The sequence below is a fragment of the Ambystoma mexicanum genome, chromosome 2p, assembly GCF_040938575.1.
Source record: "Ambystoma mexicanum isolate Mex_15411 chromosome 2p, UKY_AmexF1_1, whole genome shotgun sequence".
Taxonomy (NCBI): Eukaryota; Metazoa; Chordata; class Amphibia; order Caudata; family Ambystomatidae; genus Ambystoma; species Ambystoma mexicanum.
The window spans coordinates 1,180,384,820-1,180,399,783 of record NC_090923.1 but is presented as its reverse complement, the minus strand read 5'-3'; the positions used below and the strand labels follow the sequence as shown (position 1 = coordinate 1,180,399,783).

Below are 14,964 nucleotides of genomic sequence, written 5' to 3'. Positions count from 1 at the left end.
GGGCACACTCTCCACGATCAATGGCTTCCGTTGAAGTGTCCACCTTCTTGAAGAATGATCTGTTACGAGTGACCGTCCCACGTTCACACGCCGCCGTGACCATTGTGCCCTTCATGTGCGTGACTGTCCACGGGTGAGGCTCATAGGGGAGGGACAGTTTGCCTTCCAGTCGGCGGTTCCGGACGAGCACAGAGTCGCCTACGGCGACTTCCTTGTCTTGGAGGCCCCGTCTCTCACTCTCTCTATGGTTGCGTGCTTCTCGGTCTTCTCTCACTTTCTCATTATCAATGACCCCAGTTCCCCGGCCTTTTATCTCAGGTATCATCCCACGGGGGCAGCGCCCGAACAGCGCTTCCGCGGGAGCCACGCCCGTTGACTGATGAGGGGTGGTCCTGTACACTCTCAGGAATTCCACGAGCTTTTCCTGTAGATTTTCCCCTCCACTTGCCGATATTCTCAGCACCTTGTTCAAAGTGCGCATACGTCTTTTGGCCTCCCCATTTGCCCGCGGCCACAAAGGCAACACTCTCCTATGATGGATGCCCCTTTCTTTGAGATACTGGGCGAATTGGCTGCCGGTAAAAGGAGGGCCGTTGTCTGAACACAGTAGCTCCAGAAAACCATGTGTCACAAACATTTTGTCAAGGGCTCTGGTGGTGTACTCGGTCGCAGTGGATTCCACTACCTCCACCTCCGGATACCTCGACCATTGGTCCACCACCGCCAGAAAATACATGCCTCGACCCGTCGATCAAAAATTTGCGTGGACAGTTCCCCAGGGTTTCTCGCACCATTCCATAGAGCTGAATGGTGGAGCCCTCTCCCCCGGACTTGCTGCTTGACACGGCAAGCACCTTCTCACAAACAGCTCAACCATCCCTTCTAGGTCCGGGAACCATACCTTGGGTCGGAGTCTCGCCTTGGTCGTGGCGACCCCTTGATGTCATATGTGGGCCTATTCCAGTACACGCTTCCTCAGTGCCTGTGGAATCACTATTTGCCTCCCCCTCAGCAGGAGGCCGTCGTCTGATATGGACAGCTCGTTCCTCACCCTCCAGAGTGCCTGAAGGTCTTTTTGGGCATCTGCCTGTCACCAGGAATTGTTCTGGAGCACCTCGCTCCAATCCCCACTTCTCACAGCCATTCTGATGATGTGGAATACCTCATCCTTGGACGACTCCGTTGCTATGGTGAGTCTGGACAGCGCTACCGGAAAAGCACTGTCCACGACGTGGCAGAGCAGCCCTTGGCAATCATGCACCTCTTTGGTCTGTTCTGCCTTCTCATGATTTGGGTGTTGAGACAAAAAGTCCGCCGGGTTATTGGTCCCCGGCCTGTACACCAGCTTGACCCCATATTCCATAAGAGCCAACATCCACTGCTCAATTCTGGGCGGTGGCTTTGATGACACACCCACCAGGATGGGTAGCAGGGGCTTGTGATCGGTCACGACCACGACCGGCTTGCCCAGGATGTAAAGACGAAAATGGCGACAGCCCCACAGAATGGCCAAGGCCTCTCTTTCTATCTGCGAATATCACCTTTCCGTGTCCGTGAGCGCCTTGCTCGTGTAAGCGATGGGTCGCATGTCCCCTCTTCTGTCCGCTTGCATCAATACAGCCCCTACACCCACCAGGCTAGTGTCAACAACAATCTCTGACTCAACGGTGGGTCAAAGTACGCCATGGTGTTCCCGTCTGACAGAGCATTTTTTATGGCCTGAATGGCATCCTGCTCCTTCCTTTCCCACACCCAGACGGCATCATTCTTGGTCAAAGCCCTGAGGGGTTCCGACAGGGAGGCCAGACCCTTGATGAAACGCCGACAGTAATTGACCATCCCCAAGAAACTCCTTACCTCCGTGGGGACTGTGGTGCTGTGGCCTCACGAATGTCCTTGACCTTTGCAGGATTGGGCAACACGCCGCTGGCTTGAAAAATGAATCCAAAAAACCCGATCTTGTCTTTGAAAAATTCACACTTTTCACGGTGCAGCGTGAGACCCAATGCCTCCAACCTCTTCAGTGTGAGTTCCAGTCTTCTCAAGTGTTCTGTCTCGGATTCGGCGAATACCAAGATGTCATCACTCATATTTAATACACCTTTCAGTCCTGCTAGCGCCCCCCTGATGGGATTTTGGAAGACCTCTGCAGCTGATGAAATGCTGAAGAGCAGGCGCTTGAACTGATAGAGGCCATCATGAGTCGTAAACGTCGTGCTATAGCGAGAATCTGGGTGGAGCTCAAGCTGGTGATAGCCTGCCCTCAGATCTAGCTTCGAGAACACTCTCGCCCCTTGTAGTTCTCCAATAATGTCATCAAGAGTGGGTGTAATATGTCTCTCTCTCTCTTGATAGCCGCATTCGGGAGGCGCATATCTACACAAATGTGCACTGCTCCTGGCTGTTTTGGCTTGGGGGCCACCACTTTGGGCGAGACCCAGGGCGTCGGGACTTCCACCCTTTCAATGATGTCCATCGGACCAGTGAGCAGAGCTCTTCCTCCACCTGCTCGCGAAGATGAAACGGGATCCGCCTATGTTTGAGGGCCGTAGGCCTGATGGTGTCATCGATATGCAGGCGTACCGGAGGAGCTTTCAATGGAAAAATTCCTGAGAATCTGGACAATAGCTGCTCAATGTCTACTTGATAGACTTCAAATGCAAAATGCACGAGGTCCAACGCCTCTGATGCCGCACAGCTGAGCAGGGAGTGGGGACTCACGTCAGTGATGAAAAATCGTGCTTTTATGGTTTTGTTGTCTCTGGAAACAGGTGCCACAAACACACCCTGAATGGGGAGTGGTGTGTTTCCGCCAAACGTGAATATCTTCGCCGTGGAAGTGTCCAACGGTGGTGGTCCCGGTATTGACTGGTAGTGATCGGAGGCAAGCATGCACACCGAGGCTCCCGTGTCTATTGGCACTTGTGTCGGCACCCCATGAATGTCCACAACACACTTGGACTGCCTCTTTTTCTTTGCCCCTGTTGCCAAACTCGATATGAAGAACACCTCATCCTCCTCTTCTTCCTCAGCGGTGTTTAGCATCTGCATCTCCTGCTCTACTGTCGCAATGCTTCTTTGCCTCCTCGAACTGCCGCCGATTAATCTGGCTGGACCACTTTGCGAGGCAACTGGCGCTGGAGCACGACACATTCGGGCATAGTGTCCAGGCCCGTTGCACCTGCCACAAGATCTCGATTTAGCAGGACATTCCTCGGAGTGCGGTAAATCATACCCGTAATATTTACATATGGACGCAGCCCCTGGCGTTGGACCACCTTCCTGGCGTTTCTGGCTCCACCTTGTCTTCGACGACATCTGCTTCCCCACCGCAAACGCCTCTTCTGACCTGCCGGGGCGCACTGCTGCGTCCATTTTGGCACCCCTTGATTCAGCCAGCTCATAGGTCCTTCCGCTGTCCAGGATCTGCACAAGAGTCCAACCCGGCTCCCTCAACACCTGTCTGCGGAACTTGCCTGAGCTGCACCCTTGGATTACTTGATTTCTGATCATGGTCTCTTCGTAGTCTCATCTACATGTTGTGGCCATTTGACGTAGGCGAGCGCAGAATTGGTCAAGTGACTCCTCTTCCCACTGTTTTTCACTGCAGAAAAGGAATCTCTCATAGTCTGCATTGGACAACGGAATGAAATAATTCTTTAAGGCGGTTTTGACCGCGTCATAGGTGACCACTTGCAGGTTGAGGGACTCATAAATGCGCAGGAAGTCCATGCCCGCAGAGTACAGCAGAGTCGCCCTTTTTGCGTCGTCATTGGTTTCTCCTTTTGCTGTAAAGTACATGTCCAATTTTTTTTATCCACAACAACCATCTTGGGCCTAATTTCGAGGGGGGGCCCGACGTGTCAAATTCTTGCATGGATAACAACGACCCCTGTTGTCTCCGTACCACCACCTGCGCTTCCCCTGCTTCTCCGTCACTCTCCGCCATGCCCACAGGTCGCACAGGCACCTCCTCTGGGTTCAGAGGCTGCAAACCTGACTAGGACAGACAGCAGACGTACCTCAGGCGGCTGCGCGGTGATGAGCGACGTAGCTGTAGAGCTTTCAGTTGTTGGGCCTTCCTCCATACTTTTGTGGTCGTCCAGTCACCACTCGTTCCTTGGCCACTGATCACAGTACAGTCCTGTTGGATTCAAGGACTGTCAGGGTTCCAAAAATTGGTGTGATGCTGTTTCTGTAAAATGTGGGCAGCGCACAAGCACCTTTCCAGGCCGTTACTGCCACACACTTTGCTTGAAAGCACATCCGCTTTGCTCGCGCTGGATTTGGGAAACGGCGAAACGTCGTAACAGCTGACACGCCGCTTTGTGTCAGCAAAAATGCTCCGTTCGCATCCCGCCTCGTCACCAGATGTTGTGGGTGAGCCCGTGCCTCGGGCTACCCCGTGCTCACACACACGCACTCGCATTCATGCAATGAGACGCGGAACACGCGTGTGTGCCTTCCGGAATCCCGACGGCAACTGCCGCACGGACGTAGTTTATTCCGAACGCGCATGTGTAAACCAAAACGAGGCTCGTGCATGCGTCGTTCGTGATCGTAACATCACAGTCCTGTGTCTCAGAAAAATTGCTTAGGCTGGGGGAGGGGCAGTCACGCCATGCTAGTGCTTATGATAGTCTGGGTGTAGGGTGACCAGACGTCCGGGTTTTTCCCGGGACAGTCTGGGGAAATCACCCGACGTCCCGGGGTCCCGGGAGTTTTTTTATTTTCCAAACCCCGTCTGGGGTTTTGCTTATGTTCCCTTTTTTTCCGAGACCCGATTTTGAACTCTTCCTGTGCATATGGTTTTCTCCCATTTCCCCTCACCCGGCTCTCTCCTCCAATGAGAGGAGTGTGCCTGTTATCACACCCTCTCCTACCCCCCCACCGCAACGGGCCAGCGACATACGACATAAAAGTAGGACTAACGTTTTACTTTAGTCCTACCTGTATTTCCATGGCCCGTCCCGGGTTTTTGTTTTTAAAATCTGGTCACCCTATCTGGTCTGGTCACCGTCCTTAAAGACCAGTATGACTGGGGTAACGCTCCAGCAAGACATGTCTTGCCACCCTGCCCAAGACCCAGGGGCTTGCCCACGACACTGACACCCTGGCTTCAACCAGCAGGCAGTTTATTCTCCAGCACTGCCGAGTCTTCTGAAAGCGGCCTATGCTCGAAGAAGCAGGGGTTGCTGGTGACAATGCAGCTTCAGAACAGGATGCTCCCAGAGATCTGTCCTGAAGCCGAGTTATCACATGCAAGAGCAACCCACGTCTCAGCAGACACTTTTAGTAGACTCGGTATGGGCACCCGAATAGAAAAACAACCAAAGCCTCAAATACTTGTTATAAATGTCCAGACTGGTATATATGTCCTGCAATGTAGAGACATTTCTTTCTTAAGGTGTTGTGACCAATTAAAACTGCAGAGAACAAATTCCATTATTCGCTGTGAATGGTTGCCACTAAACGGGCAGTAATGCTAGGGAATGGCTTTTTTGGTCACATTTCATTCCTGTACTTGTGAATGGTTCCGTCTTGATGGGGAAAGTCAGTATCCTTTCACATGCCAGTCCTGTGCCCCTGATGTGCTGGGGAGGACTGGGGAAGAGACATTCCCCGGACGCCCTCCTTTTGGTTAGAGTGAGCGCTCTTGCGCACGCATAGTTCTCCCAGAGGTCTGTGGGGCGGCCAGGGAGGTAAAGGCAGGAAATACTAGACTCCCCCGAAGCCGCCTCTTTACATGACTACAGCGCAACTTGCCTTATTAAGAAGGCAGCGGGGTCCGGGGTGAAGTATGAGAGCTCAGCCCACCCTCGCCCCCCAGCTATGATGGATGAGGGTTTGGCGAGATTACGTCAAGCTGAAAGCATTGGAATGGCGCTGCTATCTGCTGTTTACTCTCGCAGGGACCCTGGAATGCGGAGCATTCCTTCCAGGGGGCGGGTGGGCTTGATCCACCGAGAAGTGTGTCTCTCACGAAGCAAATGCTGGGAAGAGAGAGTCTAAAAACTCCGGTGCCGGGCCTAAGGGGCTGGAGTAGGAACCCTATCCTGGGAGGGGTCAAAGTGCACCAGCTGCAGGAAGGGGTCCTGACAGCAACACCAGCAGCATTTAATTCTGCAGCGTCTGAGACAGTCGGGGTCACTGAGCCCCCGGCCCGGGGGGGGGGGCAGGTTGGGGGTTGGGTGGGGGGAGGTCTGGGAAAGGGCAGGGTGCCCCCAAGCAAAAGGCATGGCTTCGAGACTGAGACACACCGAGCAAAGAAGAACAGAAAGCTGTCTGCCATTGGGTGTGAGACAGACTGCCCCAGCAAGGGCTTAGAAAAGGTCTAACTCGAGGACTAAACAGTCCAACACTAGGACTAGCAATGGTCCAACTCTATGACCATCAAGTGTCCAATAGGCACACCAGGAGTTCCAGCAATGGCCCGACACCAGGAACAAGAATGACCCAACACCACGAGCACACATGGTGAAGTGCAAGTCCAACAATGGTCCAACATCAGGTCCCACAATAGCCGACACAAAGTCCAACAATATTCTAACATAAGGACAACCAATGGTACAAAACACTAATGACGCAACACCAGCTCCAACAATGGTCGGTAACATGAAACAACAACATCCACCCCAGCACCAGGAACAGGAAAAGGTCAAAAGCAAAGCTAACAATGGTGCAGCCCTGTGACCCACAGTGGCCAAACATCATGTCCAGTAATGCCACAATACTAGAACAAGATGTGTCCCAACACTAAGCCCAACAATTTACACAACATCAGTTCCAAAACTTGGCATTGTAAAAAAAAAAAGGTCCATGTCCGACAATGGTCAAAAACAAAATGTGTGGGCAACAGATGGTCCAACTCTGGTCCAGCACAGGACTGTTTGGGCAGCATGAAACCCAATAATAGTGCAAAATCAAGGCCTTTGTGAACAACAAGTTCAACACCCCCAACTCAGCCTTCCCACTTGCACAATGGCCATTGAACCAGGGTGGCCACATTGTGGGATGTGTAGAGCTCCGGGCTTCGTTGCCAAACGTCTCACCAATTCCAGCAAAGTGACGGTGCAAGAAAAGCAGACCGAGCTATCCTACTTCAATCGCCGATTCCAAATCCTGAAGAGGGCCACTGTGGGGCTAACCGAGAGAGCACCTCCTTGCCTTCTCCAACCCAGAGTCCCCCCTATATCCTTCCTGCTAAGACACCAGGGATCACAGCCATAGCCTCCCACGCTCATCCTAAACCCACGTAAACCCGTGCACCCATACCCTCACCGACGTGCAGCTACACATCAGCTCCCCAGCCAAAACCCATCCCATTCTCCTCCAGCCCCACCCACCACCCCCACTGCTATTTATTTACCCCACCCACCTGATCACCTAGAGTGACCAACCTCAACCTAATCAGTTTCTAAAGAGTCCTCCTCCTGCGGGATATGTCAGGGCCTAATCACGTCACTGGTCTTCATGGTTCTGTCATGGTTTTACCAGATGGCACTCACCTTCTTGCACTAACTGAGCATGGCTTACAAAAGCCTCAGCTCCTTTGCTCACTGACTTCTACAACATATTTGCCAAGGACTGAGGGAGGGGTGAAATCAAGCAATCTGAGCTCACAGCCACCGGTCCAATTCCCTCGCTCATGCGTTCCTTCATCTCCCTCCCCATAATAACAGACATCGTGGAGCTGCACCGACACATGCCGTGAAGCTTCTTACGGTAACTTTTAGGAGTACGCCCTCCTGAACTCATGTCCACAAATAGTGCTAGGCGGAGGACCATGGGTTAACCCAACTGGCCGTAGACCGAGTCTGCAGATCACCCTCTCAACCCCATTTCCTCCCAGGTCTCTCTGGTCCTCATGAAATATCTTCGGCAAAGGCCGCCCCCATTACTATACCAAGAAGTGCCCTGCCACTTATGAATTCACCATGCATCAATCCTGCATGTTTCTGATTGTAGTGTGCTGAGATCCCTCCTACCCTTCGTATAACAGCATTCTGGTTATGGTGAAGAGATACAGACTCATTGTATTTCTTTTTTCTTGACCGTTTTGAATTGGCATTATTTGTTTCTTTTATAACATTTTCATAGCATTGCCATATTTGTTTCTCTGGGCGCTAAGTTTTCAAATACCAAACAATAAGTGATTGAACATTGATATTATTTTGATACTGATATTTTATTTGTATCGCGCTCATACACAAGTGTTTCAGAGCGCAACGAGGCAAGGGAGGGGAACAAGCGAGAACAAAAACAAGGATCTTACTAGGCCCAGTGACATTGAGAACATGCACGTGCCGGGGAGAGGGAAAGCGGAAAGTGCAGGGTGATCAAAACATGTGCATATGATTAGAAAAGGTGAAGAGATTTTTTCTCACAACAAAATGCCTTATTTGTTTACATATCACAGAACATGCACTTTTAGTCAAAATTAGTACATAGACCTATTTGCAATTATCAACTCCTTTTTCTAGGTTTGTTGACAAATTAAACATCAACTGAAATGTAATAAAATAGATCACCATGTTCCTATTTCTAGGTTTGTAAAACACACATCAAAAAATATCAACAAATAGATCAAAAAATTAGGTAGATTGCAAGGCAAGACAGACTGATGGCTATTCAGTCCTATAGCATTTCATTAATTGTGCTTCCTTGGGTTCTAAATAAAGCAAATTAAGAATTTCTTCAGGAAAATGTGTCTACAATCATATTTCAAGGAAACAACATACATGGAGCAAGAGCTGGACACAGGACTAAGAATGCAACCCACCTTCAATCCCAATGAGAATGAAACTCCACGAGAAATAATCTTCTTTGAAAAATGTGTCTCGAATGAAATCATGAAACTAGAAGAAAGCACACAACGAATTAGACACAATTTGACTAACAAGGAAAGAACAGCCCTCAAGAACCTTACCAACAATAAAGACATTGTCATCAAATCAGCAGACAAGGGAGGAGGCATTGTGATTCAAAACACAGACCAATACCAAAAGATGATTGAAACACTACTAGATGATGACAAAAATTATAAAAAAGGATCCAACACCTACCATCACGAAAGAAATTGAAGAAATCACGTTCTATGCCACAGACTATAAATGGATTATGAGGAAAGAACAAGAATACCGGAACAACTCCCAAGGTAGAAGAATCCTGGCCATTTACGCCCTGCCAAAAATACACAAAGATTCTGAGAACCTACCAGGGAGACACATAATATCAGTATACAGCTCAATCCTGGAACCCATATGTACATTTATTGACCACTTCCTAAGACCTCTAAGCCAAGAAACACCAACGTATCTCAAAAACACAATGACAGCGAGCAACTTTTTTGAAAATACACCTTGTGACCCTGCAACACATCTGTTGGTTACCATGGACATAAAAGCTCTCTATACAAGCATTCCACTGGAAGCAGCCCTAGAATGTATAAGGAACCATCTTACACAGCACATGATACAGAAAAGAGTCCCTGCTAACTTCATAGTAGAGCTGCTAGCAGTAGCGCTATCCAGAAATGTCTTCCACGTTAAGGACATATACTACCTACAAATATGTGGAACAGCAATTGGAGCTGCCTTTGCCCCCATATTGGCAGTAATATTTATGGCTGAATATGAGAAAACACACGTTCTCAACAATACAAACCCCTTTCTACACAGGATCAGCAAATGGAAATTCTACATTGATGACATTGGGAGACATTAGGAGTTTTCCAGTCTAGAAAGAAGGGTGCCAGTAAGCTCACCGGCACCATTGTTTCTGGATCAGTAAACTCAGAGTCTGCCTGCCATGGCTGCTGTGCCCAACAGGTCTGACCCTGCTGGGTGCAGCGACCACGGTAGGCAGACCTGTAAGGGAAGCACCAGAACCGTTAGTAATGGTGCCAGTGCTTCCATGTCCCCCCACCATACAGTCCTATGGGACTCTATGGAAATGGGGACTTACAATTTACCGGTGTCTCACTTCCCAGGCTGCCAGACTCGTAATCAGCCAGTGGAACTGGGAAGTCGGGCAAGTCTTGTAGGACCCCGCTGGCAGCATCAGCAGGGTTACTGCCAGACTCGTAATGAGGCCCATTATCTTTATTTGGCATGAGCACATCCTGACACTCAATGAGTTCCACACATGGCTCAATGACAGCACTCCAGAAATGCAATTCACACTATGTAGCAGTCTGGAGTCAATACACTTTCTGGACCTCATCATCATGAACAAAGAAGGTAAACAAGTATGCACTCTGTATAAGAAATGCACAGATAGGAATACACTCCTACACTATCGGAGCAACCACCCAAAAAAAGACAACCTGCCATATGGACAGCACCTTAGGATACACAGAAACTGTGCAGAGATATCCCAATATAAACAACGCTCCCAAGAACTGGAAGAAAAACAGACACAAATAGGATATTCTTAAAAACTATTGAAGAATGCACATAAAAGAGCAAAATGCACACCAAGGAAAAGCCTACTAAGCCCAAATATCAGGCATACAGATGATGACACTAATCTGTGAAACAACGTTTGGTCCAAACACTGGTAAAATCAGACAAATAATCAAAACATTCTGGCCATTAGTCCAACTGAGTATACCAGGGCAACCATTGCCAAGGATGGCTTTAAAACATTCCAAGAACCTTAAAGAGCATTCAACCCACGCACAACAAGGGAAAAAAGAAATTAAAAACTCCCTGTGGAACCAATGCAAAATCATAGGCCACTATCAATGTGGCGCATGTTGTGTGTTGTATCACTAACAAACAAGACGTTTGAGGTAGCAGGAAAGGAATGGACTCTGAAACACTTCTCGAACTGTAAATCTCAAAATGTGATCTACATGATTGAATGCTAATGCAGACTAAGGTACGTGGGCCAAACAACACAACCAGCCAATAAGGGAATTGGGGAGCATTGATCTAGGATCAGATATCAAACACACACAGCTCCCATGGTAACACACTTCATGGAACTTCAACACAGCCCAGACAGCATCTGCTGGTGGGTCGTGGACAAGGCAAAAAGCAACACCAACATAAGCAACGCTTTATTAGACAAGGAAGCCTGGTGGGTCCACAGACACAAAACCATCACGACAGGCCTCAATGAAGCTACGTAAAACACAAGGGACTGTTTTGGGTATTCCGACTGTGGGTTGCCCAATACTCTGGTCACACTAGGAACTCACAGTGTTTTTAGTGAAGTGGGTAGGGATGGATACATCTCTATCACTGAACTCACAAATGCAAGTAAGTACACTCTATCGTGCTAAAAAACACATAAAGCCGATCCCGACCATATGTGTGTCTGCCATTTTCCGGATGAAATCCTAAAATCTTTAATGAGCTTTCTCCGTTCGGCAGGTGCAGGAATGTCTATTAAAAAGACTGGAGAGTGTGCATTATATTCTCCAGTGGTTTCCTCTTTTGCGTCTGAGCATTGAAGAATCTTGTAGGGTCCTTGATATTTGTTTTTCAGGATCCTAATAGGGAAGACCCTGCCTGTGCTGTTTACTGGAGCACTAGGTCAGGTCTCCCAATAGCCAATAGCTCAATGAAGCTACAGCAGCCTACATAGGTCGCTAAGACTCACATAGTTTACCGGCACGCACCGTCAGAGGTCATGCCAGCACAAAATCAGCCCTGATTTGAACCATCCTGAATTTACACATTAGGGAATACAAAAATAATTAATCCCCATACATCCTCATATGAGCAACTGCATGATCCCAACACGTTAGTAATCATGGAAACAAGGACGCAGCATAACTATGTTGGCTCACACATTAATGACCTTGCAGTATGTTTATCAACCCGAGGATTCCAGGGTAACTCCAAACCGTGTACCCACCTATTCAGCACAACAGGTTTTCTTCTCCATAATATGGACATTTAGAACAATGGAAACAAACGATAGAATGACAAAACTAACACTAGTCTAAACGCGAATGCGCGCTAGGTATCCAATACAAACAATGTGAGCCACAACGCATGCGCGCAGCCGAGACAGACCCTCAGTTGCTCCGGCAACCTTCAATCAACAAAGAAAGCACAGACAGGTCTTTTCACCATAAAAAAAGGAGCCAAAGGCCGGTAAACGACCTGAAAGCCTCTTCCACCTCCAAAAATTGTGGAGCGCTCCCATTTATTTATTAATTTAGTAGAAAAGGCGACAGCACTTACCTCGTGTCTCTCCCCACACAGAAAGAACGAGGCCGCATCATATCAACCAACTGATCCCAGACGCCCTTTAGCGAGAACCAGGATAACAGACAAAGGGCCTCATTACGACCCAGGCGGTAAGTTACCGCCTGGGCCGTGACTTTACCACCATGGCGTAAACTACGTTTACGCCATGGTGGTTGACGGACTTACCGCCCCATTCCGACCTTGGCGGGGCGGTAAGTCCCCAATCCCCATTTACCCTTCCCCATTCCCATTTTTGCCCCATAGGGTATAATGGGAGTGGGGAAGGCGTTAATTACGCCACCGTAAATTACGGTGGCGTAATTAACTCCATGGTCCCTTAGCGCCATGGATTTTAACACCTGCTAAAAGCAGGTGTTAAAAGCGCCATGGCGCTAAGGGACCTCGTACTCAGGCGGTAAGGGTCGGCGCTGTTAACGCTGCCGTTAACCCCTTACCGCCTGGGTCGTAATGAGGCCCAAACACTATAAAACCAATCCCCAGGGCAACGAGTCACAAACCAAGCAAAGGTAGATAATTAATGTACTGCCATTAAAACCTCCCTCTTAATCACACAGAGATTGGCCTATACATCCTCTGTCTTCTCAGACTGAAGCCAAAAGAAAAAAGAATAATAGTCCACTCCGAAAAACTATGCTTGGTGCACACTGGATGTCCTCTTACAAAGGTCCACACGCCTAAACCCAGCCCTGCTCCAAGACAGGGAAGGCCAACAAGGTCAGTGGAAAACAGGGGACACCTTAAAAAGCCTGCTCATTTTTAACCTTCAGGAGCCCAGCAAAACCACAGGTAGGTCACACATACCCCCTTTTCTCTCCCACTGCAGCGAAAACTCAGTCCAAGGCCAAGATGAAGTCAATAACAACATTTGCCGAAACGTCGATGGATTAGGAAAAGCGACATCTTTAGCGCCCAGCCATAACTGATGCTAATAACAGAGGCATCGACCCAGGATTGGTCACGATATGCTTTATATAGAACAATTGATGAAATGCTATAGGGCTGAATAGCCATCAGTCTCTCTTGCTATATATTCTACTTAACACAGGATCAGATCATGATATGCTTAATGTTGAACCCAGTGAAGCACAATTCATGAAATGCTAAAGGGTGGAATAGTCCTCTGTCTGCCTTGTGATCTACCCCATCTTTTCATCTATTTGTTGATATTTTTTGATGCTTCATTGTTTTACAAACCTAGAAATAGGAACATGCTGAAAATAGATGTTTAATGTGTCAACGAACCTAGAAAATGGAGTTGATAATTGCAAGCAGGTCTATGTACTAATTTTGACTAAAGGTGCACGTTCCGTGATGTGCATACGAATAAGATATTTTGTCGTGAGAAAACATCTCTTCACTTTTTCTAATCATATGCACATGTTTTCTTCACCTTGTAAATATGTTAGATCACTTATTGTTTTGGGCCTCATTAGGACCCAGGCGGATTTCGCGGTGCTAAATGCACCGCGAAGCACGGCGGAAAGCCGTCGATAGCGCCATGGGGGTTGGCGGATTTACCGCCCCATTCCGACCTCGGCGGAGCGGTAAATCCCCAATCCCCATTCTGCCCTTCCCCATTCCCATTCTTGCCCCATAGGGTATAATGGGAGTGGGGAAGGAGTTAATTACGCCACCGTAAAATACGGTGGCGTAATTAACAACGAGGTCCCGTAGCGCCATGGTTTTCTCCGCCTGGTAAAACCAGGCGGAGAAAACCTCCATGGCGCTAAGGGAACTCGTAGTACGGCGGACGGGTCCGCCGCGATTAGCGCTGGCGGAAACCCACTCCGCCTGGGTCCTAATGAGGCCCTTTGTGTTTGAAAACATTGCACCCAGAGAAACAAATTTGGCAATGCTATGAAAAGGTTATAAAAGAAATAAATGAGGCCAATTCAAAATGGCCAAGAGAAAGAAAAAAGAAATACAATTAGTCTGTGGGCCTCATTACGACCCTGGTGAAAGACCATGGTGCTATTAGCACCATGGTCCATGCCGGTGAGTTACCGACTCCGCCATGGAGAAAGGGGGAATTACCACCCCAATACAAGGTTGGTGGGGCGGTAATTCCCCCTTCCTCCATGGCCCTTCCCCATTCCCATTTTTGCCCCATAGGGCTCAATGGGAATAGGGAAGGCGCTAAGTACAGTGCCGCAAATTGCGGCACAGTAATTAGCACCAAGGTCCCTTTGCGGGTCCCTTCTTCAGGGGCGTTGCTAGGGCGGGGCTAAAGGGGCTATAGCCCCTGATCTTTTGGTTGTAGCCCCGGATAGAATCTCAGGAGCTACAGCCAAAAGACTAGCTAGCCCCGAGTCCCAACAGTTCCGACATCAGCGCAGCCCCGGGTCCTTTCCAGACCTAGCAACTCCCCTGCCCTACTTTAACGACCTGGTTTACACCAGCCGTTAAGGTCGGGTCCCGCAAAGGGACCTCGTAATTAGGTGCTAATAGGTTAACGGCGCCGCAGCCTTTTACGGCGCCGTTAACCCATTAGCGCCTGGGTCGTAATGAGGCCCAGTATCTCTTCACCATAACCAGAATGCTGGTATATGAAGGGTAGGAGGGATCTCAGCACACTATGCAGGATTCAGGCATGGTGAATTCGTAAGTGGCAGGGCACTTCTTGTTGAAGTAATACCTTTTTGTCTATAGTCCTCCCACCATTGGGCCAACCTTTTGGACAGAAAGGTCTCCCCCATGTGTCCTTCACCATGGGAAAAGAGTTCTTCAGCATGACTAC

At 48.9% G+C, this 14,964-nt stretch overlaps 1 protein-coding gene across 3 annotated transcripts in view; it reads right to left on the bottom strand.

Moving 5' to 3' along the window:
• The window catches only part of BGN (biglycan), a 192,244-nt gene that overhangs the window by 166,059 nt on the left and 11,221 nt on the right, over positions 1 to 14,964 (bottom strand). The window contains exons 1-2 of one of the 3 annotated variants that reach the window (XM_069645354.1): positions 9,066 to 9,178; positions 8,783 to 8,858 (exon numbers count right to left, since the gene is read on the bottom strand). The exons of 1 other annotated variant lie outside the window; for it this stretch is intronic. The gene's annotated coding sequence lies outside the window, so the exon portion shown is untranslated. Of the gene's footprint in view, positions 1 to 8,782; positions 8,859 to 9,065; positions 9,179 to 14,964 lie in introns of those variants that run through there. One more of the 3 variants, XM_069645353.1, reaches the window with a different exon arrangement.